We start from the raw sequence: 26360 nt of genomic DNA, 5'->3' as shown, positions 1-26360 counted from the left end.
CCCCTGAATTTCAAGACACCTGTGCTCTTATCAAAGTGTGAACAAATGTAATTTTTAAAGTCACTTGATTAAAGACCTTTTGAAGTCTTTTATTTTAAGTGGAAGAATCATGGTTTAAAGCAAACCCTGGCATTCCTTCTTCTAAGTATGGTTTTCTGTGTTTGATCACCTTTAAGTGAGGCATACCTTTCTTTGAGTTGCACGTTGAGGCTTAACTAATGAAGACTGCTTATTTCTCAAATTCCTTTTAGCAGCTGAGCCTACAAATGGACGAGCACAGATTTCCCTGCCTTCTCACATTTTCTGTGGGCCAATGAATTCTCAGTTTCTGTTCGGTTAGGAGTAAGTTGATAAACAGAAACAGCAAAAAGACCTTTTACCCATTCAAGAGAAGAGCTCAGATTTCTTGCTGAATCCCTCTCACTTGGCTGTTTGATGAGCAAGATGTGTATTGAATCAACAAAACAGGAGACGGTAGCATGGTAGGTGCCGGGTGATCAAAGAGCAAGAAAGGAACGGAGGAGGTGAATTGTTGGCGTTTTGGGGACGGGAAAGAGAAACTTGAGGAGTGCGTGAATTGAGGGTATTGGAAAGCGAACGGTTCAAGTGATGCACTGGGGAGGGAAGGGGAGGGGCTCGGGACGCTGTGGGGAAGAGGCAGGGATGGGGGAAGCAGAAACAGTGCACCAAGTGAGGAAGGCAAGCTCAGGAGCTTGGCACTTAGTGTCATTTAGATCAGTGCTTCTCACACACACAGATCCCCTGGGCACCTTCTTAAAACGCAGATTCAGAGTCAGTCGGTCTGGGGCAGGCCTGCAATTCTGCATTTCTACCAAGTTCCCAGAAGATGCCGAGGCTGCTTGTCCAGACCGAGCTTTGAGTACCAAGATTAGAGGACCCCAGTTTCACCTCTTGGAACGTGAAGAATGTCGGTACCAATGAACGAATTATTTATTAAGTGCCTGTTATGTACCTAGCAATCTGCTAAGTGCTCTGAAGAGTCGAAAAGAAGATAAGAACCCCCTTGGGCAGGAGTTTAGAGTCTTAAAGAGGAGATAAGAGATGCAAACACAAAACCACAGGAGTGAAACAGAGGAAGCTGTGTAGGCTGGACTGGGCCGGAAGTCTTCAGGAAGAGAGGGGTCTGTCTAAGCACAGTGGGGCTAAGACTGGTGGACGAGGGGGAGTGACCTGAAACTGAAATGCACGCAGAGGGGAGAGTGTGGAAGGCAGATGCAAAGAACTGCAGAGATCTCTGCGCCGCGGGGCCTTAGTACCCACTCCACTGCGGCCATGGCGACCATCTCCAGGCTTGAAAAGGCTAAGTGCTGGGGGCTGGGGCTGAGTTCAGCTGAAAAGGCAGGTGTGCCTCCCGAGCCCCCGGCACATTACTGGACACAGTAATGGTCATTCAGTGACCGACTTGTGGTCAGAGCGCTCAGCAGACCACAGAGCACCTACCCTGCGTGTACTAATACGCCCTGCCATAGGCATTGGGATCCAAAGATGGGAAAAAAATGGATTCCCACTGTAATAGTGGGAGAAAAACATAAATGATGGTGGTGGCATGGCAATCTGTTGAAGATACTCAGTTCTTTTTTCTTTTCTTTAACATTTATTTGTTTATTTTTATTTTTTTAGATTAGGAAAGTATGTGGTTTTTAAAAAAATTCTATTGGAGTAGAGTTGATTTACAATGTTGTGCTAGTTTCAGGTGTCCAGCTGAAGATAGTCAGTTCTTATTTGCTTTTGCTGCTGATGGGACTCCAATATTAAATTACGTTTTCCTGTCACTATCTTCTTAGAAGAACAACCACGAGTTTATATTAGGTTTCAGATGCTCTGAGTTTTGAAGTCTTGCAGAAGCAGACATCAGCTGACTTTGGGAGGATCTGACCCTCTCTAGGTTAGGCTGGAGTTGACCAAGGAGGAAGACCTCCCATGCCCACGAGTTACGTGGGTCACATATTGTAATGCGATGACACACATAGGCATCTCGATAACTCAGCTGGGGCCAGGAGCAATGAATGTGCCTGGGAAAGAGGGAAGGCTTCACCCAGGAAGGACGTTTGGCCTCGAAGGATGAGGGGGAAGCTGCCAGCAGCTCCAGCAGAACCGTGGTGAAATCCCTATGTTAAGAGAATGATGTGCCGTGGATTTTAGTTGACACGGGAGCCCATGGGGGGCTGTGACAGGAGGTGAGCATGGGAAGGCAGGCTGAGAGAGATCTTCAGCACCCAGCAGGAGAGTGTAGATCTCATCCTTGTTGTGTAGTGGTGGTAGCCATGACTTTTCCATCTTGCTTGGATAAGATGTGATTGTCTACACATAACACTGCAACTGGCTTTGGACCATGGTCAAGAAAACAATGATATATTTGCCTAAACTACCTTTAGAATTATTTATTTTCACTCAGCTATTTCCTGAATTATGTGGGGATCAAAGCGTAAACTGGGACAAGTGAACCACAGGTCCCTTGCTGTGCAGTTTTTGTCAAGGAGCAACTTCCCTGAGCCTCAGTTTTCCCTGCTGCACTAGGAGGAATGCTCATTTTGGGACAAGAACCATAGCAGTTCTCCAGGTGATAGTTCCTGAGTGCTTCCTGTGTGCCAGTCGCATGCTTTGTCCACCTAATCCCCAACCGCCCCACAAGATGGGCTCTGTTCTCAGTGCTTATACAGTTAAAGAAACTAAGGCTCAAAGCATTTAAGTCATTGACCTAAGGACACAGGTGCCTGGGGTCAGACAGGTATTCTTGAAGCTAATTGACAGTTCCTGACAAATATCTGGATTCTGATGTTTCCTGGGAGGAGGTTTGGGTTGGTAGGTGTTGCTTCAGGAAAGTTTGAAAAACTTCAAGTATTCTCATGATTAAAATAAATAGGATATTCTTTAAGAGAAAAAAATGGTGATGTTGTCATAAAATGTGCTTGAAAAATTAAGACCAAAACAGTATCAAGAGTCTTAAACTGTTCATACTCTTCAATTTAGTTAACTTATTTCTAGGAATGCATTTTAAAGAAATAATCTGAAATTCACAGAGATAAGTGACAGAGATGTTCATCTCTGTATTACTAATAAAAAATTTTTTTTCAAGAATGTAACTAGAAACAACCTAACTGGTCAACCACAGGGCAATGCCCACAACATAGAATATTTGGAAATCATTAAAATATTATTTATAAAGGACTTCAATAACATGAGGAAATGTTTATTATACCTTCGTTAAGTGGAAAAAAGGATGAAATAGCATGATCTCAACAATGGAGAATATAGCAAAATGCTACCAATTTATCTATGCGGGAGGGGTAGGATTGTAGGATTAAGAATAATCTTACCAGCTTCCCTGGTGGCGCAGTGGTTAAGAATCCACCTGCCAATGCAGGGGACACAGGTTTGAGCCTTGGTCCGGGAAGATCCCACATGCCGCGGAGCAACTAAGCCCGTGCGCCATAACTTCTGAGCCTGTGTGCTACAACTACTGAAGCCTGCGCACCTAGAGCCCGTGCTCCACAACAAGAGAAGCCACCTCAATGAGAAGCCCGTGCGCCACAAGAAAGAGTAGCCCCCGCTCGCCGCAACTAGAGAAAGCCTGTGCGCAGCAACGAAGACCCAACGCAGCCAAAAATAAAATAAGTAAATAAATTTTTAAAAAAAGAAAAAGATTTTTTTTAAGAAAAGAATAATTTTACCTTTTCTCTAAACTTATCATAGTTTTCCAAATTTTATGCAAGAAAATGAGTTCCTTGTATAATTAAGAAAAAACTTTTTTTAAAAAGCATAGAAAATCTTGTCTAAATAGCAAAGATGATCTCTAATGATATACCTGTTTTATTTCCCACTTGGAGCTGTCATCCCACCTTGACATAAAGTTGTGTATTATGACTCAGAATGGACAAGATAGGTTCAGTAACACTGAACTGGCTGTGAAGGTCCTTTCCAGAGTTGTGGCTAAGAAAAGGAACCCACTCAGTCTCCTGAGGTGAAAGATTTGGGGTCTGGGCTCATGAGACAGCAGAAGTAGCTTTACAATGCCGATGGATGGGATGGGAGAGAGGGCCAGGCAACAGACTTGCCTTTAGAATGAAGTGAGTCTGACTGGAGAAATAAAAGACCTCAAAGAACCACAGCGTTTGATCTGAGAGGAACCTCAGAGATGAACCAATCAACCCCTCATTTTTTCCCAGCTTTATTGAAATGTAATTGACATATAACATTATGTAAGCGTAAGGTGTACAAAGTGTGGATTCGGTACGTTTGTGTATTGCAGAATGATTAACAGCATAGCGTTAGCTAACACCCTGTGATATTGTGATTTATAAGAGAAATATTTCATATATTTGGTCATTCACATTCTCATATGTATTTGTCTTTATCCACAGTTCCTGGCTCACAGCTCCCAAAACCCTTGGAATTTTCTGCCAGGACAATTGGGCTTATGTTAATGAAGGTGACTTTTGGATCTCACCCCAGAACGGAGGCTGCCTGCCAGGAGAACCGATTCCGTAATTAGAGGGTTGGAACTTACAGTTGCACCCCCTAATTTCTGGGGCTGGAGGTTGAAGGTTGAATCGGTTGTCATTGGCCAGTGCTTTAGTCAATTATGACTATGCAAGGAAGCCTCTGTAAAAACCCCAAAGGACAGCTTTCTGGCTCTTTTTCCCAGAGCTTCCACGTTGGGGAATCAGATGCTTGCCTCTATGCTGGGCCCCATGCTTCATGAGAACAGAAGGACCTTGCTCTATGTATCTCTTCATCTGACTGTTGATTCGTACCCTTGATATCCTTTTTAAATAAATCAGTAATATAGTGAGCTCAGGGGTTTTCCTGAGCCCTGTGAGCCATTCTAGAAAATTAATGGAAAGCAAGGAGTGGGTTGTGAGAACCTCCAGCTTATATCCAGTGGATCAGAAAGAAGCACAGGTTAAAACCTGGGTGTTGCACTAGCATCTGAAGTGGAGGACAGTCTTGTGGGGCTGAGCCTCTTACCTGTGGAATCTGATTCTGTCTCTCGGCAGATAATTTCAGAATTCGGTTGCATTCTCAGACACCCTGCTGGCATCTGAGAATTGCTTGTTGGTGTGGGGAAGCCTCCACACAAGTTGAAATTGGGTTTGGGACCCCTTTTTCATCTCCATTCCATCAATCCTCTCATTTTATAGAGGAGGCAGCTGAGTCCAAGAAGACCAGGTGACTCTGTTAAGAACACAGAGTGAGTGACCCAGACTCCCAGCCCTTAGTCTGTTTCGTTTTTATCATCCAGGGCTGCCTCCCAAGCTTTGAAATAAATGTCTGAGTGCTTTAAATAGGCATCTGCAATTTATTATTATAGTGGAAACTCTGAGTCTCCGCTGTCCCTCTACGTGATCCTAGCAGCAAGCCCAGTGCCAGATGAAATCACACTCCTGACTCTTGGCCATTGTATCTCTGAACTGGTTAGATCCCGGATGTCCCCGACCAGAATGGCAACAACTCCAGAAGCTGGACTCCTGGCAGAGTGTCTGTCCAGGATCTGGGGTTGGAATCTGCATTTCTGGAATTCATGAAGCTGAAAGGGAGAAGAGTGTCCAACAAATGTGCCATTTTCAAACCGGATACAGCGCCCTGGTATAGTGGGAATATTCTTAGCCCACTTTGTGGAAATTGCTCACCTCTTTCTTGGCCTTGGACATCAACCCGAGGAGATGGCTGCCCTTAGAGCAGTGAGGAGAGGTTGGGGTCCATGATGGTAGCAAGGGGCCCCAAGAAGCAGAACAACCTCTAGACACAGTGCAGAAAATCCTATTAGGATGAAGATGTTGGATGTGGCAGTCATGGAGGAAATGGCCTGGGGTGGAATATAGCTGGGGGCAAAGGGAAATCCCCCCCTGACTGGGAGAAATGGGGCTACTCCTTACTCCTTTCAGAGAAGGTTTCTAAGCTTGGGATGTACCTGGGACTGGTGGTCTCAACGTCAGACTCTTGCGCTTTCTGCACTGAACCTTGCTCAGCCCTGTCTGGTTCCTGGATGTGTCCGCTTCATTCTAGTTCTCTTGGTACCTGGGATCCCAAAGAACCAGTAGTAATGCCTGGGAGCAGTGTCACATTGGTGGAGACAGCAACACAGGTGTGTCGATGACAAGCAAAAGGAAAAATTATCAGGGAGTGGGGAGGAGCCTCTTCCAAGGTTTGAGGTACAGAGTGACCTACTGGTGACAATAGAGGTCATCAATGTTTCCAGCGACCACAGGGGAAATTTGCCAGTTTCCCTACATTCTGTCTGAGGAAGGGGAAGGAGCAGAGACACTCGGCATTGCCATAGCTTTACTAGAAAATACTTATAATATCATCTAACAGGGATCTGTAAGACTTCGTTAAAGTAAAAAAAAAAAATTAATTCAGTATGTATTACCTGGCACACATTATAAGGGCTATATGCTGGAGGATTCAGGTATAAGAAAAGATAACGTTTCTGCCCTTGTGGGGCTTTCAATCCAAGGAGAGACAAAGAGTGAACCATTATTTGTAAGTGCAGCAGGTAGCACAATGGGGAAGCACAATGTACTCCATATACCGTATGTGAACTTAGGGGAGGGTCCAGATTAAATGTTGTTATGCATAAAGTTCTTAGCATGGTCTCTAGCACATAGTAGGTGCTCAGTAAATTGTAGCTGTTATTTTTGTTATTACTGATGGCCTGAAAAACATGCTTCAGGGGGGCAGCACCCTTTTGGGGATTTGTGACTTGGGAAGGACAGTCTGTGATCCATTCATTCATTCATTTGTCCTTTTTTTTTTAAGCTTTTTTTAAAAATTAATTTATTTTTTGGCTGTGTTGGGTCTTCGTTTCTGTGCGAGGGCTTTCTCTAGTTGCGGCAAGTGGGGAACACTCTTCATCGCAGTATGCGGGCCTCTCACTATCACGGCCTCTCTTGTTTCGGAGCACAGGCTCCAGACGCGCAGGCTCAGTAGTTGTGGCTCATGGGCCTAGTTGCTCCGTGGCATGTGGGATCCTCCCAGACCAGGGCTCGAACCCGTGTCCCCTGCATTGGCAGGCAGATTCTCAACCACTGCGCCACCAGGGAAGCCCCCCATTTGTTCATTTTATATACTTTTTTTTTTTTGGTTATATGTCTAAGGGGCTGTACTCAGTGAGAGAGATACAAAAACACAAAGAGTCCCTACCCTGAAGGGGCTCCGATTCTAATTCGTTTAATTATAAACAGATACTTTCAAAATGATGCAGTAAGAAACATATTATTTAACACAAAGACCAGTGATTTCAACTCTGCCTCTCAGGGTCCAAAAAGTCTTCACTGAATGGATGGGAGTTTAGTCTAGAAGATTGTTCTCCAGGGTCCTTTGTTTTATTACCAGTTCTTTCCTGGGTGTGGGGAGGTAGGTAAGGTGATTTTTATTTTTGTGTTCTTCTTTCTGTATTTGATCTCTCAGTTCAATCACATGATGAATTGCCAAAAAAAAAAAAATGTTGGCAAGGGTTCATTGCCAGGCTACCTAATTTTTGGCCGTCAGAAAAGATTCTGAGTAGGCATGTTTCTTATAGAGGAATTCACTTCCAAATTAACCATAAAATGGTCCATCTCCACAAGGACTAGGGCTCAAAACGAATTGTGATTTGATTAAAGTCTCAAAGAATACTAGCTGTGTGTCAAAGAAGGTGAGCCATTTCTGCCTCTGGATCCCCGTGACAGTCATGAAATGTTTGCAAGAAAACAAAGCCTGGCCTCACAGAGGCCATTTCCCAAGCTGTCACCCTCAGGCAGGTCCTGCCCTCTGCATCTCACTGCCCGGGCACCTCGGCATCCTGGTGGCAGAGATTGTCTAAAATGTCTCACAAAGGGGTGAAGGAAAAAAGAATGAACACTTATAGCAGATTCCAAAGTCCTCCTCAGACAAGGAATGTGATGATTTTTTTGTCCCTTTAAGCCTGTGTTTGGCTGAGAGATGAAGACGTGTCCCACTCTGCAGCCTCTTCTCTGCCAGGAGTTGGGACCAAGTCAAGAGTAAAGGCCAGACTCAGCATGTTGACTGATGATGGCCCAGAGAAGCACGGGGCCATCTGATGCTTCCTGCGGCGCCTGCGTCTACCCCTCAGGAGAGGAACGGCGGAGCTGAGTCTGCCAGGCCCACGCCCTTGGAGAGCTCTCTTGTCTCTGACCCTGGGGGCCACCCCACACAGCAGAAGGCAAAGTTAGTTCCTGCTAACTCTGACTGGTGCCGCAATCCACTGGAGAAGAGCCCAGCTTGCCTCTTTCTAATTCCTGTTCAGCACGAGCAAGCAAACTAACACAGCTCTGGCAAAATAGCAAAAGGGGAAGGAAGAAAGCTGAGGACGACCGCTGTTCCCAAGCCCTCTCCCTTCCACCCCAGGACCTGTGCCTTCAGAGAGGAGGCCTGTTCTCCAGCAAGAGGAGATGAGATGGGCAATGGTTTTTTGTTTTTTTTTGTCGTCGTTGTTTGTTTCAGATCACAAGAAAACTCAGGACGGCTGATCCAACTGTGAATTTCATAAACCAATAAATCTGATTTTTCATAATGCCCACACTCCAAGCCAGAGAAAGAAGAATCTGCTCTAGAAAGCCTGTCTCTGCAAAGAAATGCAAAGAATGCTTAAAGAATGCAAGGTTTCCACCATAAGATGCTCTGAAAGTCAGAAGCAGGAAAAGTAGAGACAGAGGAAACAACCCTTGGTAAACACTTGCCTACCCGGACTGCTTCCTTTTTCAGTAAAGCCCTGGATTGTGGTTGCAACCTGAAAAGTAGTGAGCATTCCCCTCTATTTGTTCCCACCTTTGGCTTAACCGGTCCCGGAGGGGTAAAGGCTCAGAGATAAAAGTGCAGGCAAGTTCCCTCTGGAAATTCCACACAGAGCAGGAAAAGCTGGTAGATTCCGGAAGGATTTTCATCAAGATGCTAACTGGGGTTACTTTCAAGTTGTAGGATTTTATGGAGTTTTCCTTTGCTTTTTATATATATTTTTTCTGGATTGTTGGAAATTTTTTTTTATAATAAAGCTGAGCTATGTTATAATCAGGAGTGAAATAAAATATACATATGACTGTGGCTTTCTCCTCTTTCCAGAGACCTCAGTAAAACAAAAACATGGGAATAAACTCAAACTCAAGATAATTGAAGGAGACAGTGGGGAAGAGACCCCAACACATTTTCAGAAGAAGTAAAGAGAATAAAAGCCCGTTGATGGATAATCAGATCCCAGAAGCCATATTCCAGAATGGTGGTGGGGAGAGCGGGGTGAAGATGCAGAGGTAATTCCAGTTGTCTGCAGATGCGCTGGCCGTGGGTGGCACTCCACGCTCTCCTCACCCACCCCTGAGTTTGGAGCCTTTGCAGCCAAATTCCAGTAAAAATCAGAGCTCCGTTTTCTACAGTTGTTGACATCTTTCTGAGAATTAGGGCTTCCAGACCCCTGGGTAACCACCCCCCAGCTTTTGACACTTGAGAGCCTCCCAGCCAGACTCCTCTTTCATCTCAACCAGAGTGAAGCCTGCCTGCCAATAAGCCCCATAAAATGGTGGCTGGTGGACATTACCACGGGAGGGCAATGAATGGAGTCCATTTAGCCCGAGGGCGCAGCACACGCTTCCTGACATTGGGCCTGTAGTATAATCCTAGCTCAGCGCCGGCCTCGGTGTTTATGGAAAGAACTGATTTGATGTATTAACGATTTCAGCTTATATTAAAATAAAGTTTATTGGTTTCCCACCTTGACAATCAGACTAATAGAACACAGAAGACTTAAATATGGTTATAGGAAAAAATGTAATATGATCAACCTTGACAGTGTAAAAACAAATTCCAGCTGTCAGAAAATGAGAAGGGTATGAGAAGAAGGCTGGAGCGCTCATACCTTAATCTAATTTCGTTGGGAATCAAGAGGTACTTTCTATGTAAATCAGTGTAGCCAGTATGGAAAATAGTATGGAGCTTCCTCAAAAAATCAGAAATTGAACTACCATACATAGGATCCAGCAATCCCACTTCTGGGTATATCTCCCAAGAAAATGTAAACAGGAGCTCAGAGAGATACCTGCTCTCCCATGTTCATTGCAGCACTGTTTACAATAGACAAGGAAACAAGCTACGTATCCATCAGTGGATGAATGGATAAAGAAGATTTGGTGTATATATACCGGAAACAATTCTTGCGAGTGACAAGAACATTTCAGTACAATATTTTCAGGTGGTTGGGTAGTTTGGTATGCTGTGATTTCCAGTTTTCACCGCTGAACTTTCAAATCTCATTAAAACAGCTCTTTGTTGCTATTTGCTGAGTTAAATCAGCAGTGATTTCAGCAAATAAGCAGACATAACAGGTTTCCTCTTGGCAGGTAGAATCAGGGACCTCCAAAATACACGATTGAGGAAGTGATTTCGGAGCTAAAGCACTGGGGGTGCCTTTACAAGGATTGTCTTCTGTCAGTCCTAACTGCTCTTTACAAGTGAATGACTTTGAAACAAAAAGAAGGCCCTTTCTTCTCCCCCATGGTTGCAGTGTTTGCGCTGGCAGGAGTCTGGGACAGGTGGATTGCTCAGGAGTTTGGAAATGTGTTAGTGTCTGATGCAACCTGGTGTCCTGAAGAACATTAATTAAAAAAAAAAAAGTTCTGGACTAGAACATCTCTCTCTTAGTTTTAGAGTGACCTTCAATCCCTTAGCTGGCCCTTACCTAGGGCTTTAAAAGTTTTTCTTAGCATCTGGCCGGAAGAATCGTGAGGAAATTCTGCAGTGGCTCCACATTTATTGCGTGTCCCCTAGGGGCAAGGGACCGTGTTGGCGCTGCTGAGTCAGACAGAGTCCCTCCCTCAAGTGGCTCTCAGTCTAATGACAGAAGTAGGACAGGGCTCTGAAAACTATAATTCAAGGTCCAAAGAAAGAAGGGCCGTGAGAAACACAGGCAGGGATAAGTCCTGCAGAAGGAGCTAAAGATCAACGTGCTCTTTCTGATGAGACGTGCGGATTTGCAACGCGCATGTGTCCAAGGACCCAGTGATGGAGGGAGGACGGGCAGCGCTGGGGTGAGCTGGGAAGACGGTGACTTGTATGAGGGCGCAGGGAGAGACTTACCTTAGGTTTGAGTCACTGTGGAAACAAGAACTGTAAGGACAAATCAGAGGCAGAGGTAAGGAGAGCCAGACCTTCCCCCTGCCGACCCCCTCAGTGCTGTGGCCCTCCTCCCTGACCTTGACCCCCTGCCTTTGGTCTTCGTGTGCATCCCGAGAGTTCTCAGGCTCTACTTCGTCATCGGGGTCCCACTGCTGCCGGTCTTCATCCTTGTCACCTCTCTGTCCCCCTCCCGAGAAGCCAGGTCTCTGCCTAGTAAGGACTCAATTACTAAATGACCCAAATGACTGAGTTGGTAATGATTGCACAGATTTGCCTCTTAGTAGCCTGTCTCTAAGAGTGCACCCTGTCACTCCACAGCAGGCCGGCAGAAAGATGTTTGTGGACTTGTAAGGGCAGAAGAGCCCTGAAAAGTCACCCACTCCAGCCTCCGACCATTTGTATCCAGACTTCTGAAATCGTCCCCCACAGACAGCCAGGCAGCCCCCAGCCCCTCCTGCCTGTGGGTGACTCAGAGACCCATCCCATGTGTGTCTTTATTTTGGGTCTCTACCTTGGTAGCGTTCAAGGGGATTAAGGTCTGAATTAAGGGCACAAAGCCCCTCTTCAGCCCTGGGGCAGCAGAGGAGGGGAGGGAGAGGAGGAGGGTCCCAGCATCGGGGAGATCTGGCCCAGGAACAGCGAAGAGAACAAGCCAGTACTCAGGCGGGCCAGCTGTTTACACCGAGGACGCGGGCCTCACAGCAGCTGCACGGGTCTGTGGCTACTGACGGGCTGGGGGGACAATGTGGGCATTCATCCCTCCAGCTGCTCCGCTCAGCATGCGCTTGGGACGCAGAGGGGAGCGAATGAATGAGAGGGGAAAGCAGAAGGGGAAGGCAGGCGTCCGACGGCAGGGCCTCTGTCAGCTCTGAGCTGAGCCATTGGCTGCAGGGGAGTGTGCACTTCTGCTGCCTAACCTGCCAAAATCTATAACGAGGCTAGTTAAACATTCCCAGCATTTCCAAATAGTCTTCATGATATTTTCCCCCAATGAGCTGCCTGCTAAGAAAGGGTGGACAGACCCAGTACCCTCAAACCAATTTGGATGCAATTCAACCCTCCCCCGCCCCCCACCGTGAAGATGAGCTGGGTCAGTGATTCTCTCTGTGATCTCCTGATAAGAGTCCTGGATGGAAAATGAGGAGAACTGGCCTCACCACCGTGACCGTGACCTTGGAGTAGTTGTGTAACTGTCCCAGGCTTCTGTTCCAGGCTGCCATTAAAATGGACATGATAACAGCTGCCCTACCTACTTCACAGGGTCGCCATAAGGATGAAATGAAAGAACAGCCATAAATCACGTTATACACGACAGACCAATAAGGCCTCGAGACCGGGGGTGGGCAAGCTTTTCTGCAAAGGACCAGGTAGTAAATTATTTCTGGCTTTGTGTATCACATAAGGTTGCATATTCTTCTTTGTGTGTGTGTGCGCGCATGTGTGTTTAACAACCCTTTAAAAGTGTAAAAATTATTCTCAGCTCCTGGCCTGCACAAAAAAAGCCCTAGCCAACCTCTGCTGGAGAAAAACCGCAGGAGAGGCCTGGAAGTAGGGTCAGCCCTCCAGTGGTTGTGATAGATCTAAATCTAAATAAGTGTTAATAAATAAATAGTATATGGATAGTCTGTGAATATAAATAAATATACATACACATGGTATTTTCTAACTTGGGTCCCTATTAGTGAAACAGCTTGAACCCCAGCCCATGGGCTGTCTCGTTCAAGAGCTCCTAGGCTGTCTTGCCATTTACTGAGCTCTTTACTGTCTAGACTACAGTGTCCATCCTGACTTTCTATTTTTTAATTAATTAATTTAATTTATTTATTTTTGGCTGCGTTGGGTCTTTGTTGCTGCGTGCGGACTTTCTCTAGTTGCGGCGAGCAGGGGCTACTCTTCGTTGCAGTGTGTGGGCTTCTCATTGCAGTGGCTTCTCGTTGCAGAGTATGGGCTCTAGGTACGCGGGCTTCAGTTGTGGCAGTTGTGGCTCGTGGGCTCTAGAGCACAGGCTCAGTAGTTGTGGTGCATGGGCTTAGTTGCTCCCCAGCATGTGGGATCTTCCTGGACCAGGGCTTGAACCCATGTCCCCTGCATTGGCAGGCGGATTCTTAACCACTGTGCCACCAGGGAAGCCCCATGCTGACTTTCTTAATCATCTTAAATTGGAGGCCAGCCTTCAGCCTCAACTTGGCTTCAGAGCTTCACTGGGTCCCCATATTGATGAGACTTGGGGCAGACCACCCTGCCTTCTTAGCCAGTGCCGCCCGGGCATAGCTCCTGTAGGAAGAGTGGGTTAAGACCTTTATTTGGGGACCACTACTGCCCATGTAAGAAGCAACTCGTGTTACCTGTGACTGCACACAAACAGTACTTTGTTGCAGTGATTTTTTTAAGCTGTGTCATCATTTCTCCCATAATGCCCTAATGAGGTAAGCTGGCTTTGTCACTGTCACTACAAAGAGGGGAATATTGAAACGCAGTACTCAAGACATTAGCATCAACCTTCATGATTGTGTGGGGCAGTGGTTTCTGGTTCTTTCTGTCTCTGATGAAGAGTCATGTCCCTGCTTCCCCTGGTATGTCTCTTTTTTCTTTCCTTGTCCCTCACTCCTTGTTTGAAGATATTAGAAGAGCCTCAGAATGAAGCCCGGATGTAAATAGCAGAGAGCAAAGGGTGTTTGTTTCATTCTCTTCCCTTCCAAAGGATTTCCAAAGAGAAGTGGCAGATCAGTAGCATGATCTAGACTAGAATAATAAAAGCAGCCAGATTCCGATATAAGCACACAGGAGGCAGTGCTGACCTAATAAATCTTGCTTTTGTTGGTACCGTGTGGAAATATGATGAAATAAACACAACACTTTAGAACCAGGTTCTTAGATAGCAACTACCTTGTACCTTCTTTTGACAGGAAGGACTGTGTCAGCCAGAAAGGGTGGGAGCTTTCCAGGAAGATGGCTGGTGTTCAGAGCTGAGACCAGCACAGTAGTCTCTTGACTCTGGGCCAGCCCATTGTCCGCTACATCCTGCTGTTTCCCAGGGTGTCAGCTGCCCCAGTGGCCGCATCCCTGCAGGGCTACGCTTCATGTTTGTCATCGCATTGTTGTGATCTTGAGAAGTCTTTTCCTAGTTTAGATAAAGAGCTCTATCGTTTCTAATTGGATGCAATGTTTTCCCTCTGAATGATTATTTCATTCTGTTAGTGCATAGGGCTAAAAGCTCAACACTACTGTTGCAGCACTGCATAGAGTAAAGCTCTATTCTGCAGAGGAAAGTTCTAGTCTTTGAACACAGACCACCTCAAACATGGACCAAGGATCTTATAACTGCCTGGCCCTGGTCACAAGAGGGAAATTGTGGAGGGTTCAGGGTAAGTCTAACATCCTCCTGGGAAAAACAACCCAAAGGACCCATTGTAGAGAAGGTGGCCATGTGTGTCATTTTCACAAATGAAGGAAAATACTTCAGACATAAAAGCCTAGCCAAGGACAGTGCCTGGCAACCATTCGGCACACAATGCGGGTTGATTAAATGAATGAAAACTCTATTCTAAGGAGATTTTTATGGTAAAGCTTCTTAGGAGAGGAATTGGACATACTAATGACCCTAACAGATGAAAGGCTTATTTGGGAACACTGTATAAACATCAGTTTCTTAGTAAGAGTGTAATAAAGAGAGAAGGTAGATGGTAGTGTCTGCCACCCAGAAAACTGGGGAGACAAAGAAATAAAAAATTCTTACTCTCCAATTTCAGTTTCGTTTACGCTATGTGCATCTGTTATTGTGTTATATTCCAAGACTTTGGTTTTTACTAAAGTTTGGGTTGATCAACTCCTGAGAGTGTACGAGAGACATGTCCGAATCTCGTAACGAAGCCTTCCTAATAACCATTAATCCCGGACAAGGAGTGTGAGTCCTTGTTAGCTTCCATCCTAACACTGGACATTCTTGAACTTGCCTTTAGACTTTGGGGAGGGGCGCATCCTGCTGTCTGGCGGCTGTGGCCCTTGCTGTAGGACCTCCCAAGTAGCCCAGGCCACCAGCTTCATAGGCACCCTGAGAAGGGACAGACATCTTTGGTGGCACATTCAGGGGAGGGAAGGTGTGCCAGCCCTGCCCTGAGGAACTGCTGATTTTATTTCTACTTCATATTCTGCCATTCCTCTGGGGAAGACAGGTAAAAACACATTTAGAGGAGAATGTAGTTTGTAAAAACATCCCATGACTCCCACTAACTTCAGGATAAAATCCAAACTTAATTGGTATGGCAGACAAGGTCCTCCATGATTTGACCTCAGCCTTCCTTTCTAATCCTCATCCTCTGTCACTCCCCATGTAATCCACCAACTTCTGTGAACTACTTGTCCCTTCTCAAATGTACCATATTCTTTTATTACCTTTGTGCCTTTTGCCTATGCTCTGCTCTGTGCCTAGAAGGCCCTTTTTCTTTTTTGTGATTTGGTGAACTCCTACTCATCCTTCAAGACCCAGCTCACATAGTCCTCAAGAAGCCTTTCCTGACTCTCACAGGCAAAGTTATTTCTTTTCTCTATTCTCCCTTAAGGTTTTGTGCAAACATCTCTGACGATACATAAGTCTCTCCAAGAGTTAGTTAGTTATGGGTTTATCTCCTCCACTCACCTGTAAGCTCCTGATCTATTGGGGCTCTAACTACTTATTATCCCCTGAGCCTAGCCCCATGCCTGGCCATATTAGTCACTAAGAAATGTTGAGTGAATGAATGAATGACCTGGAACTAGGTCTTAGAAGGCTTTGGTGACCCAACAAAATGATTCAATCTCAGCCATTGTCAGTGGTGTCCAAAATGGTCCATTGGAGTACAGGGAGAAAATATTAGAACTGCTGTTTATATTTACGTTTGTCAAAGATTAACAATGAAAGTAAGCTTTCCTAATATTTTATATGAATCCATAGTAGCACATTGATATATACGTTGAGAATCAGGGTATGCATTTAAAACACTGTAGGCCACTGTTACATATAATGGGAAGAGTGAAAAATTCTGAACAGGGAAAAACCATGAAAAAAGCAAGTGTGTAGGAGAATTGATCTTGTAGACTGGAGCGAGGGAGGACGTGAATCGGTGTGGAAAACACTACAGTGGTCCACTCACAAGAGATCATAGGAATGGAGTGGGGGGAGGAAGATCTACTAAAAAATTACTTTCATCACCATTATCTTCATTATTATGAGCAGGACAAAGTTTCCTATTGGACAACGATAAGCAGAATGTGTCAGAGACCCTAAAATGCAGTCCGAACCTGGGGGAGCCGACAGAACTCCAAGGTAAAGGCAGAATACTTTGCCCAGGCTTGGATTCTTCTAAGTGACACTTAAAAATTTTTTTCTCCACTTGTTGGAAGGGGCAGCAAATAGGGATCACGCATCCGGCCTGCTCAGTCCCCAGGTGTGGCTTCTTAGTAAAGACTATTTATAGCCCCAGGTGTCAGCAACATTGTGAAATTGCTGTGTGGGAGGGGAGGATGGTGGTTCTGGGCCCTGGCTGGGTGAGTGACCATCTCCTGGCTGCTTCCTGTTGGCTTAGGAAAGAACAGAAGAAGGTGGATTTGTTTGTCAGTTGAGCAAGCAGCCGTTGCCCGGCCTATGCCTGACTCTGTCCCTTTAAATATTAACCATCTCTTAAAACATTTGTGTTTTGTGCCCAAGGCCAAGGGGGCCCCCAAGAGAAAGGAGAGGAGGAAAGGATAGGAGAAAAGAGAGCAGGGTTTGCTACATCAACAATTTATTCGTTCCACGAACAGTAGTGGAGCGTCCACGGTGACCCAGGCACCACCCAGGGTTGGAGAGCCGAGTAGAACCTGATGTCCATCCTAGAGACTCACAGTCTAGCAGAGGAGACAGATGAGTTAACACAAGACAACCGGGAAAGGCTAAGCCCTGGACTGCTCTGTACCTTCTCAGCATCTCCATTTACCAAAGAAGGTTCCATGGGAGAGATGGAGGAAAAGATCGGAGATCTGAAAGTTTCCAGTGTCTGGGTCCCCAGGGCAGTGATTTTCAAACTTCAGTGAGCAAAAAGTGAGCTGGAAGCACTGTTGAAAATGCAGCTCCCAGCTCGGCAGGACTGTGTCAGTGGGTCTGGAGCGGGGCCCAGGGCTCTGCATTGGTCCAGCTCTCCAAGTGGATTCAGATTGAGTGGCCCGTGACCACAGCGGCACGCTGCCCTTCCAAGCAAAAGTCTGGGCCTGGAGCTGCAGGCCCTGGGGCGAGTCCATCAGAGGCTGATGGAAGAAACTGAGAGAAAGGAAAGGGAGCATCAGAGACGGTTAAGGGCAGAAAATGGAAAAAGAAAAACTCTAGTTTTCGAGAGAGAAAAGGGATGTCTCTCTAAGGAGAAGTGAGCGAATATTACCAGGGGCCCTGGGACTGCTCAGTTGACTAGTGTCCATGTGTTAGCCATGATTTTAAGAAAGCACAAAGCAATGCCTTGGGCATCAATAGCACCTGTGGGACCCTGCTTTTCCTTTGTCACATCTCTCGTCTTTCTTCCGGATCTGTCCACGGCCACACTTGGCTCACCTGCAGGCACTGGGGCTGAATAAAGCCGTGGGCTGTGGAAAGGGGGACCGTTCTGGAGGAGGTGCACTGACCTGACGCGGTCTTCAGTGACTTGCCTGGTTCGTGGCAGCTCTGTGTCGCCGCACCCTCACCCTCCACAGCCCCCAGGCTAGTCTACCCTGGAGCGGTGTCCAGCTCGCTACCTGGGGAGGCCACAGTGGGCCAAGCTGCAAGGAGACAGCGCTGACGGCCACCAGCAGTTGCCACCAGTGGGCTGCAGGTCTTAGAACTCGTGCTAATTGCAACAAGAGTGTTCTCTTTCTGAAACTGGCTTTAGGCCCAAAGCTGAGTCTCTGGGGTATGGTTGGTGTGACCCCAGCACCATGTGGTTCTTCCTCGGCTCCAGGTATGATGCTTCTGGTTATCGTGGCACAGTCCCTAAAGCAAACTTTCCCCACTTCTCTCCAAGTGGACGTCTCTTCCTTCATTCTTTAACCTCCTGCTCTAGTGTTACCTTCCTTGTGACTCCTCCTTAACTATCCCCTTTCCCAGTGGGAGGCCCTATCATTATGGACTCCTTGTTCCCGTGCGCCCTACCCTTCCGACTACAAGCTCCAGGGATCTTTCCCCTGGGAGTCACTAGGGCCTAATGGTTAGGAACTCTGGCTGACCTGAGTCAGAAACTCAGCACCGCCACCTGCCAGCTCTGGGACCTCAGGCAAGTTACTTCCCTGTCCTAAGTTTCCGTTTCCTTACCTGTAAAATGGGCAAACAGTCATACTTACGATTAAGGTTAAATGAGCTAGTTCTTAGCCCAGCGCCTGCAACGTGGTAGCCCTCCATAAACGTTTGCTCTTCTCATTATTCATATGTACATCCTTACTTTTACTCTAATCCCCATGGACTTAGTACAGATCAGATGCCAGTGATGTTTATTGAATTCACAGTTAAGACATATAAACTTCTCACTGGATCTGTTCATTAATACATTTTAAGAAGGAGTGGGTAACTCAGTATTTTCCTTTATTTCATCAATATTTTATGGTGTTTCCTCTATTCGAGGATTTCTTTAGAGTGGAATTAATCCAAATGAGTTCAGGCAGCCTCTTCTTAATCACGCTTCTTTTCGTGTCCATTGGTTCAGCGTGTTTTCCTCACTTCAGTCCCCATCCTCGTATTTGCTGTCCTGCTTCTGGAGAATAAATCAGGACGTGGTGGTCATTTAAAAGCACTTTAAACTGCATCTCAGTTCTCTAGGGGAAATGAGCTATAGAATTCTACTAAGTCTGTTAGAAAGTTTGAATTCCACTTCTCCCACTGTCCCTTTCCATCTTGTGAAATGAAATGGGAAGAACTAAGTAAACTCCAAAGTCCCTTTTAGTTGCAATGGTCTGTGACTTTTAGGCTCAGAAAGGTAAAGCGACTTCTATAAACAAACATAATTTAACGACAGTTCTGCCTCCCTCATGTGGGTAATCTCAGAAAGAAAATAGGTGCAAACTCTACTACTCGCCCTGTTTGCTGGGCACCTTTCCTACTTACCTGGGGTCGCTAGAGGCTGTAGGCACTGCTGAGCTAAATGTCCGGATGTTTGGTTTAAGTCCCTCTGAGTTCAGGGATTCTGAGGAAAGATAACAAGGGTGGACTGAGCTTAGACTGAACTAAGCTCTTCTTAGTGATCTTAATCAAGTAATCGAAGGTTAACTATGAAAAGGAAACATCATAAAAGTAAGGGAAAAACTGGTAAATAATTTATGAGTTTCCCTCCCCATCCAGGAGAAGCTGAGCACAAGCGTAATCTATGCCAGGGAGGCTGAAGATGGGGAGTTTGCCCAGCCTGACCCCCAGCCGGGAGGTCTCTGAGTCCAGGAGCCCCTCACAGTGCAGGAGGATCCCCCTTCACCCTAGCAGGGGGCCAGGGGACAGTCCTTTGCCCTGTCTCTTCCTCCCTTTCTTATCCAGTGTGGCTCACCTTGAATGCAGTCCTGGGCCACTGTTTCTCATCCTCGTATAATCCATTCTCTTTTTGAAAAGCATCTTCTAAAAATCTCATATATACCTCTTTCCCCAGAGATTGCGATCAGCGCCCACTGGGCCCAGGCCCGTCCCTTCCCTCACTTAGTGAGGCCAGTGCCAGCTCTGGCGCCTCCCTCTTGCCGCTCTCCATTGACTGCTGCTGATTGGTGATTGGTACGCTTTTTTGTCTCAACACAAACCCAGAGATTCTTCTGTCAAAGACAGTGCCTAACTGAGTCATCCATTCAATGAAAGTCTCTTCAGCACCGTCTGTGTGCCATTAGGCACTGCACGAGGCCCAGGGCGTGCCATGATGGATGAAACGTAGGCGCTGTTTTCCAGAAGCTCCAGAGGGCACACAGACAATTCCAGAAGGATCGGTGTTATCTAGAACTATCTAGAACTAAGTACAGAGGACTGGGGGGCCCAGGGGAAGGAGTGACTGGCTCTGCCTTGGGGCTGGCAAGGTTTTGCAGGCAGAGAAAGGAAAGGACAGCCAGGAACAGGACACAGAGTGTGTGTGTTGAGATGCAGGGTTTGGATGAAGCAAGCCCTATTCAGGAAGTGGCTGGTGGTTGCGGGGGAGCGGGAACACCGTGCATGGGGTGGGAAAGTGATTGGAGGTGAAGTTGGAAAGCTGGGTCGCTGTCAAATGTGAAGAGAAGCTAAGGTACTTGGACTTGATCCTGTTGGCAACAGTATCATCATCAGATAACTCAGCAAGGAACTGAAAAATAATATGAGTCTTAGGTTTTCCAATATAAAGTTACCTGTTCAGCCAGCATCCTTGTCAAGTAATTAGAGGTTAAACTTGAGAAGGGATCAGTGGGGGAGGAACCTCTGAGGCAGCCGTGAGTGTAGTCTTGACCGGTGGAAGCTTCTGTAGAAAGTGGGGATATAATTACTCTAAATCTTCAGCTTTCTGATTTAACTCCTCCATAAACCAAACTTGTTTTGCTGCACTCCTAGAAGGGAATCAGCTCAGCTTCCCACATGCCGTCACTGTATTACAGTGAGAGATGATAAGTAATCAGATTTCTGTCAAAGTGCTTTGTAACACAGGATGTTCTACAAATACGTTGACAGTTAGTACCGCGGTTTCCCCGGGGGATGCTCAGAAGTTCCAACCAGGATACATCCCTACTCAGATAACCTCCTTGGAGAAAGTTGTGCCCTTCAAATTTAACAGGCAGTTTTAAAGCAGAAACACATGACAGTGAGAGGGGACGGGCACAGATGGGCCAGATCAAATTTGGTGGCCGTGAATATTATTGTCCTTGTTATTCAGAATAATAAGCATAAGGCGGCGAAGATAAAGCACGTTTTGTAGATCTCTAGCTTTTCGGCATGTTTTGGGGGTTGATTAAACTGGGTTTTTTAATAGCAGAACTTCTCAGAGCCTTGAATATGCTCACGAGCATGTGAATTCAAAGGAGGTTTTAGACACAGGGTGTCTCAAGTTCATTTGACCACCAAACCCTCTCCTATTTCCTGGTCCACACTGCCTGGAGGCCCTCCAAGACCCTCAAGAAATATTAGAGTCCACTCTCTGGCCACACTGTATTTTAAGAGGAAGATGCCCATTTCCAGGGGAAGCTGGAGGTGACCTGTGGGGCAGGATTCGTGGCAGAAGCCGCAGCAGAGGCCCAGCCACCTAAGGCCGTGAGTGTTCCTCTCTGCTGTAGCCTTGGGGGCTGACCTGAGGGGCTTCTCCTCCTGTTCTCGGCCGAGAACTGCCCTGCTTTCCATCGGCCTCACCCCACGTTACCTTCTCCTTGTTACCAGCGCTGGCTGGTAGCCTCATCCCTAACTCCTGACTATTCCTGTTCCTTGATATTTTTAGCCCTGGCCCAGAGCTTGTTACAAGAACTCAGCAAGCAGGGCCCAAGGCTACATCATGAATATTCTCTCATTGCTGTAACATTGGCTTATGAAATGTGACTATCTTTCCTCACATTTTTAAGTTACTATTTGGTTCTTTTTGGGGGGGCAGGGGGTCTTTTAGGACTCCTTTTGTTCTATATTCCACCTCGCATAGTTAGTAATTAATTGTTTTGGTTTTGCACGTGTTCTCTAGGGTTTGCTCTGTTTTCCGATCTTTGTGTATTGTCTTCTTTTCATCTCTGATGCTTTGGTTTTCTTTACTTGGGGGCAAGAAGAGACCACAATTTGGTTTTGCTTTCATGGTTAGTATTAATAACGTGATTTTTTTAAAGCACGATGTTGTCAGAATTGCATGCACAAAGTGACCTTCTCTGGGGGTCATGGTGAGGACAGCTGCATTGAGCAGGAGAAGTCGTCGTCCCCGTTTTATTAGGAACAACTATACTCTCCGGATTTGGCCCTTCGGTGTTGTCCTCCGTGGGTCTCTGCCCCTCTAAAGATGCTCCTGGGTTCTCTTTTTTTATTATTATTTTTTTTGTGTGTGGTACGCGGGCGTCTCACTGCTGTGGCCTCTCCTGTTGCAGAGCACAGGCTCCGGACGCGCAGGCTCAGCGGCCATGGCTCACAGACCCAGCCACTCCGCGGCATGTGGGATCTTCCCAGACCGGGGCATGAACCCGTGTCCCCTGCATCAGCAGGCGGACTCTCAACCACTGCGCCACCGGGGAAGCCCTGGGTTCTCTTTTCGAAGCAAAGCTGATTTCTGAAACCTCATGATCCATTACAAAAATTAAACCAGCCCCTCCATTTGAATAAGAAACTGTCCACCAGCTTCAGGCTTTACCTTAATCAGTATTAGTTTTATTCAAGTTGAAAATGTCCTCCTGGGGAGTTTCCTGGTTGCCTAGTGGTTAGGATTCCACGCCTTCACTGTGGAGGCCAGGGTTCGATACCTGGTCGGGGAACCATCCTACATGCCTCATGGTGTGGCCAAAATACAAAATAATAATAATAAAAAAATTTTTTAAATTGAAAAATAAAAATAAATAAAACAAAAAACTGTCCTCCCGGTGCCTCTCCTTCCACTAAAATTCTTGATTCCTTTTAGAGCCTCATTTTACTTAAAATAATACAATTTCTTCCATTCTCTTATGCTCTAGGCCTATATTTCCATCTGTTTATGGAAGAAACCTCTCTCTGGAGGGCCTGTGAGCTTGTCAAATTCAGCCTGTCCCGAGACAAAGAGCACTACCCTCCTCATCCTGTCCCGGCCTTGCTGTTCTTAAGCATCTGACAGCCTCTGTGCAGACGAACAAGCTTAGATTTCCCAGGCCTCATGGCATCTTCCTTCTTCCCCATTCCGTCCATCTAATCTGATCTAATTCATATTTTTTTCAGTTCTGAATCAGTAATTCCTCTTGCGTGCATCTCCTTCTCTTCCTCCTTTCTGTCGTTGCCAGCTCTTTTCCGAACAGCTCAGTAACCTCCTTGGTGACCTTTTATGAGAACTGCCCCTCCTCTGAGTCCATTCTCTACTCTGCAGCAAGAAAGGCTTAATCAGCAATGAATACTCCCGCCCTGCCCCACCTAGACCCCCACACCAGGACCCGGCATCAGGTCCTCAGCAGTAGACTGAGGGGCAGCCGAGGCAGCTCACGCCTTCAGGAGAAGGTTGTCGTCACTGTGTGACTGAACCAAGCTACTCGAACTGCTCCTTCACCTGCTCAGCCCAAACCACAGGGGCCTTCAACAAAGGACACGTGTTCTTGTGGATCTGGGAATCCCTCCAGGCTCTCTCTCTGGGCCGCTTTCCCCACTTTATGTTCTATGCTTCATACCAGGATCTTCCTGCTAGCCTATCCTCCAACTAGTTGTGGCCCAGTAGGACTCTCTGATGAGTTTTGGAGGCTGATTTTTGCCTCACCCCAAATATCATGGTCTACTAGCCACAGGCAAGCCCTGGGCTTCCCAGTGGCTGGGATGCTGCAAACCAGCTGAGGTCCAGCACCGTGGCCTTCCAGGGGGTCCAGATGGGACTCCCAGTGACAATGCCTGACACTGTTAGGTTTGAGCGATGAAGTTCACTGGCAACCTTTTGGAATCCATAACAAAGATTTCTAGTTTGTTCATTCATTGACTAATTTAACAAATGTTTGTATAGAGAGCCTACCAAGGGCCAGATACATTACATAGTGTTGAGGATACAGCGCTGAGGGTGCCAGACTAGGTCCCTGGTCATGGAGTCTCTATTCTGGTGCTGGAGGGACAGAGAAATAGATGTGTCAGCTCATACACGGCATCAGTAATTGTCAGTCGTTCCCAAAGTCTGAAGACAAGCTGTACAATATGTAAGTGACTGAGTGGGGAGGACTGTTCTAGACAAGATCCCCAAGGAATTAACCTCTGAGAGTTGACATTTAAGTAAAGATCTGAATGCTAAGAAGGAGCCGACCTGCCAGTTTGGGTGGGCAGAGTGTCCTAGAGACAGGGACCAGCAGAAGTGCAAAGTGGGAATGAACTTGGATGAGTCTGAAGAACAGAAAGGAGAACAGTGTGGCCGGGCTTGAGGAGCAGAGAGGTGAGGGAGGAGAGTGGGAGTCAAACGGGAAGACACAGACCGTGGAGTGTGAGGCCTTGGTACGCCTGCCTAGATGTTTGCATTATTCTGTGAGAGCAAAGGGGAGTTATGCTCTGCACACCCAGAAAAGGGGTGATACTAGAGACCATGGTGCCTGAGCATCTACGAAGTTTTCTGCTGATGACACAGGGAGTGGAGACTCCCAAGGGAGTGCCACATTTCTTAGACATCCACAGCCAGGGATGGTATCTTGATGGGACACCTGGCCCCTGGGGCTGGTGATGAGTTCAAAGACAAAGAAGACGAAATGGACTGAGGAGGGAGCAAGCAGAGACCTACTGTTCTTTCAGTAAAGTTCCTGGAGGAAAGGCGGGTGGGGAGGTAGAGAGAGGGTCCTGAGATTCAGGCAGGCTGCAGATGCGAGCTCTAAGGCTAACACCCCGAGACAGATGCAGGGTTATGGGTTGCAACAGGGGAGCCATGTTGGAGAAGCAAAACTACTCACACTTAAGCCTGGCTGGCCCTGCACATACCCTACTATTCATTCTTAGCTCTGCTCTCCTGCACAGTGGACACCCTGAACCAACACACACAAGTCTGCAAAAATACATTCAAAAATGGCACTCTGATATTTATGCAGGAGTGTCCAATGTGCTAATAGTATAAATTCCAACTCCAGGCAAAATGATCTCCTTGACTTTTTAATGCCCTGATCAACAGATCTCCCTTGAGAAGGGCCTCCTTCTTTCATGATTGTCCTTTTTCTTGGATAGTTGTTTTACCTTTACTAATATGCAATGGTTAAAAAAAACAGAAAAAGAAAAAAGAAAAAGAAAAAAAGCAACCCTACTAAATAGAGGGCACTTTGAAAGTGCAAGGACCACTCCGTTCTCTGATGAGCCCTGCAGCCCTGGCCAACAGTGAGGCTTTGGGATAAAGTTAGGCCTGTATGAAGGATGAATGGGCCCAGTCTGTCTCCTGCAGAGCTCTGCTGTGCGCATGGGGCCAGAGTCGTCACTTGGCTCATAAGCTTTAATAGAGCGTCTTTCATTCAAAGATCCCAGGACACTTCACAGCTGCTAAAATGATCCTAAGCAAATATTTGTAGCCACACAGTACAGGTGGGTCTATGGAGGCACTGAGAAGAAAAAAGGACTGACCAAAGACCCCAAGAGTCAACGCAGAGGCAGGACCAGAATCCAGGACCTGAGCCAATTCAGAGCTCCATCTGCAGGACCAGGCCTGGAAAGGACCGTTGGGACTTTGTGACTGAGATGAGACATCAAACAAATTTGAGATCCACAATAACAGCCAGATGTGAGCCCGCTTCGTCCTAATCCTATGCTGTTCAGGTACATGTGCGTGGTGACTTGGTGACCTGCCGTTCTAAGTGGTTGGGAGCATTAATAATTAAAGCCCTCTAATTAGATAGACAGCATCTGTCAGAGTGAGCACGTGCAGTAGAGTGTGTTCTGTGTTCCTGTCAAATTCACATTATAGCTTCAATTACACTCATTTCCTGTGTGCTGGGGCCAAAAAGGCCAATGTACAAAAGCAACCACATGGCCATATTGCCAAGATAAGGGCAGACGCGATACAATCCACCTGCGTAGGTTGCAGTCTGGGGTCTGAGTCAGGGGGGCAGAGTGAAGATGGAGTGCTATGGTCTGAATGTTTGAGTCCACCCCACATTCGTATGTTGAAATTCTAACCCCTAAAGCTGATAGTATTAGTAGGTGGGGTTTAGTAGGAGGTGATTAGGTCTTGAGGGTGGAGCCCTCATGAATGGGATTAGTGCCCTTATAAGAGACCCCAGGGAGCTCCCTTGCTCCTTCTGCCATGTGAAGACACAACAGGAAGTCTGTGACCTGGAAGAGGGCCCTCACCCGACATGCTGGCACCGTGACCTTGGACTTCCAGCCTCCAGAACTGTGAGCAAGAAATTTCTGCCATTTATAGGCCACCCAGTCTGTGGTATTTTGTTATAGCTACCCGAACGGACTAAGACAAAGAGTGCACTTTAATAGCGTCCTTCAGGATGGATGCTGCCCCATTCTTGCCACTGCTGACATGAAGACAAAGTTGAGCTAGGGTAGTCAGGTCTCCTTCTCTGAATTGGCTGAGCTGGAGTCGATTAGCTTAATGACAGACAAGGCAGGAAGGATTCGGGAGGAAGGATGGGAAAGAGAGAAAAGAACAAGGTCTCCAAGACTCATGGGGTGC

At 46.6% G+C, this 26360-nt stretch overlaps 2 long non-coding RNA genes across 2 annotated transcripts in view; one reads left to right on the top strand and one right to left on the bottom strand.

Moving 5' to 3' along the window:
• The first annotated feature begins 12379 nt into the window (after positions 1-12379).
• Positions 12380-26360, top strand: part of LOC137216099 (uncharacterized) — a 44386-nt gene continuing 30405 nt past the window's right edge. Inside the window, exon 1 of the long non-coding RNA XR_010939591.1 lies at positions 12380-12491. This is a non-coding gene — a long non-coding RNA (uncharacterized lncRNA). The remainder of the gene's footprint in view (positions 12492-26360) is intronic.
• LOC137216087 (uncharacterized) lies at positions 18645-19807 on the bottom strand. The gene is made up of 3 exons (XR_010939587.1): positions 19632-19807; positions 19202-19280; positions 18645-18851 (listed from the first exon to the last, which is right to left on the bottom strand). It is a non-coding gene; the product is annotated as an uncharacterized lncRNA (long non-coding RNA).

The sequence above is a fragment of the Pseudorca crassidens genome, chromosome 21, assembly GCF_039906515.1.
Source record: "Pseudorca crassidens isolate mPseCra1 chromosome 21, mPseCra1.hap1, whole genome shotgun sequence".
NCBI classification, from domain to species: domain Eukaryota; kingdom Metazoa; phylum Chordata; class Mammalia; order Artiodactyla; family Delphinidae; genus Pseudorca; species Pseudorca crassidens.
This window is presented reverse-complemented; position numbering and strand designations above follow the sequence as displayed.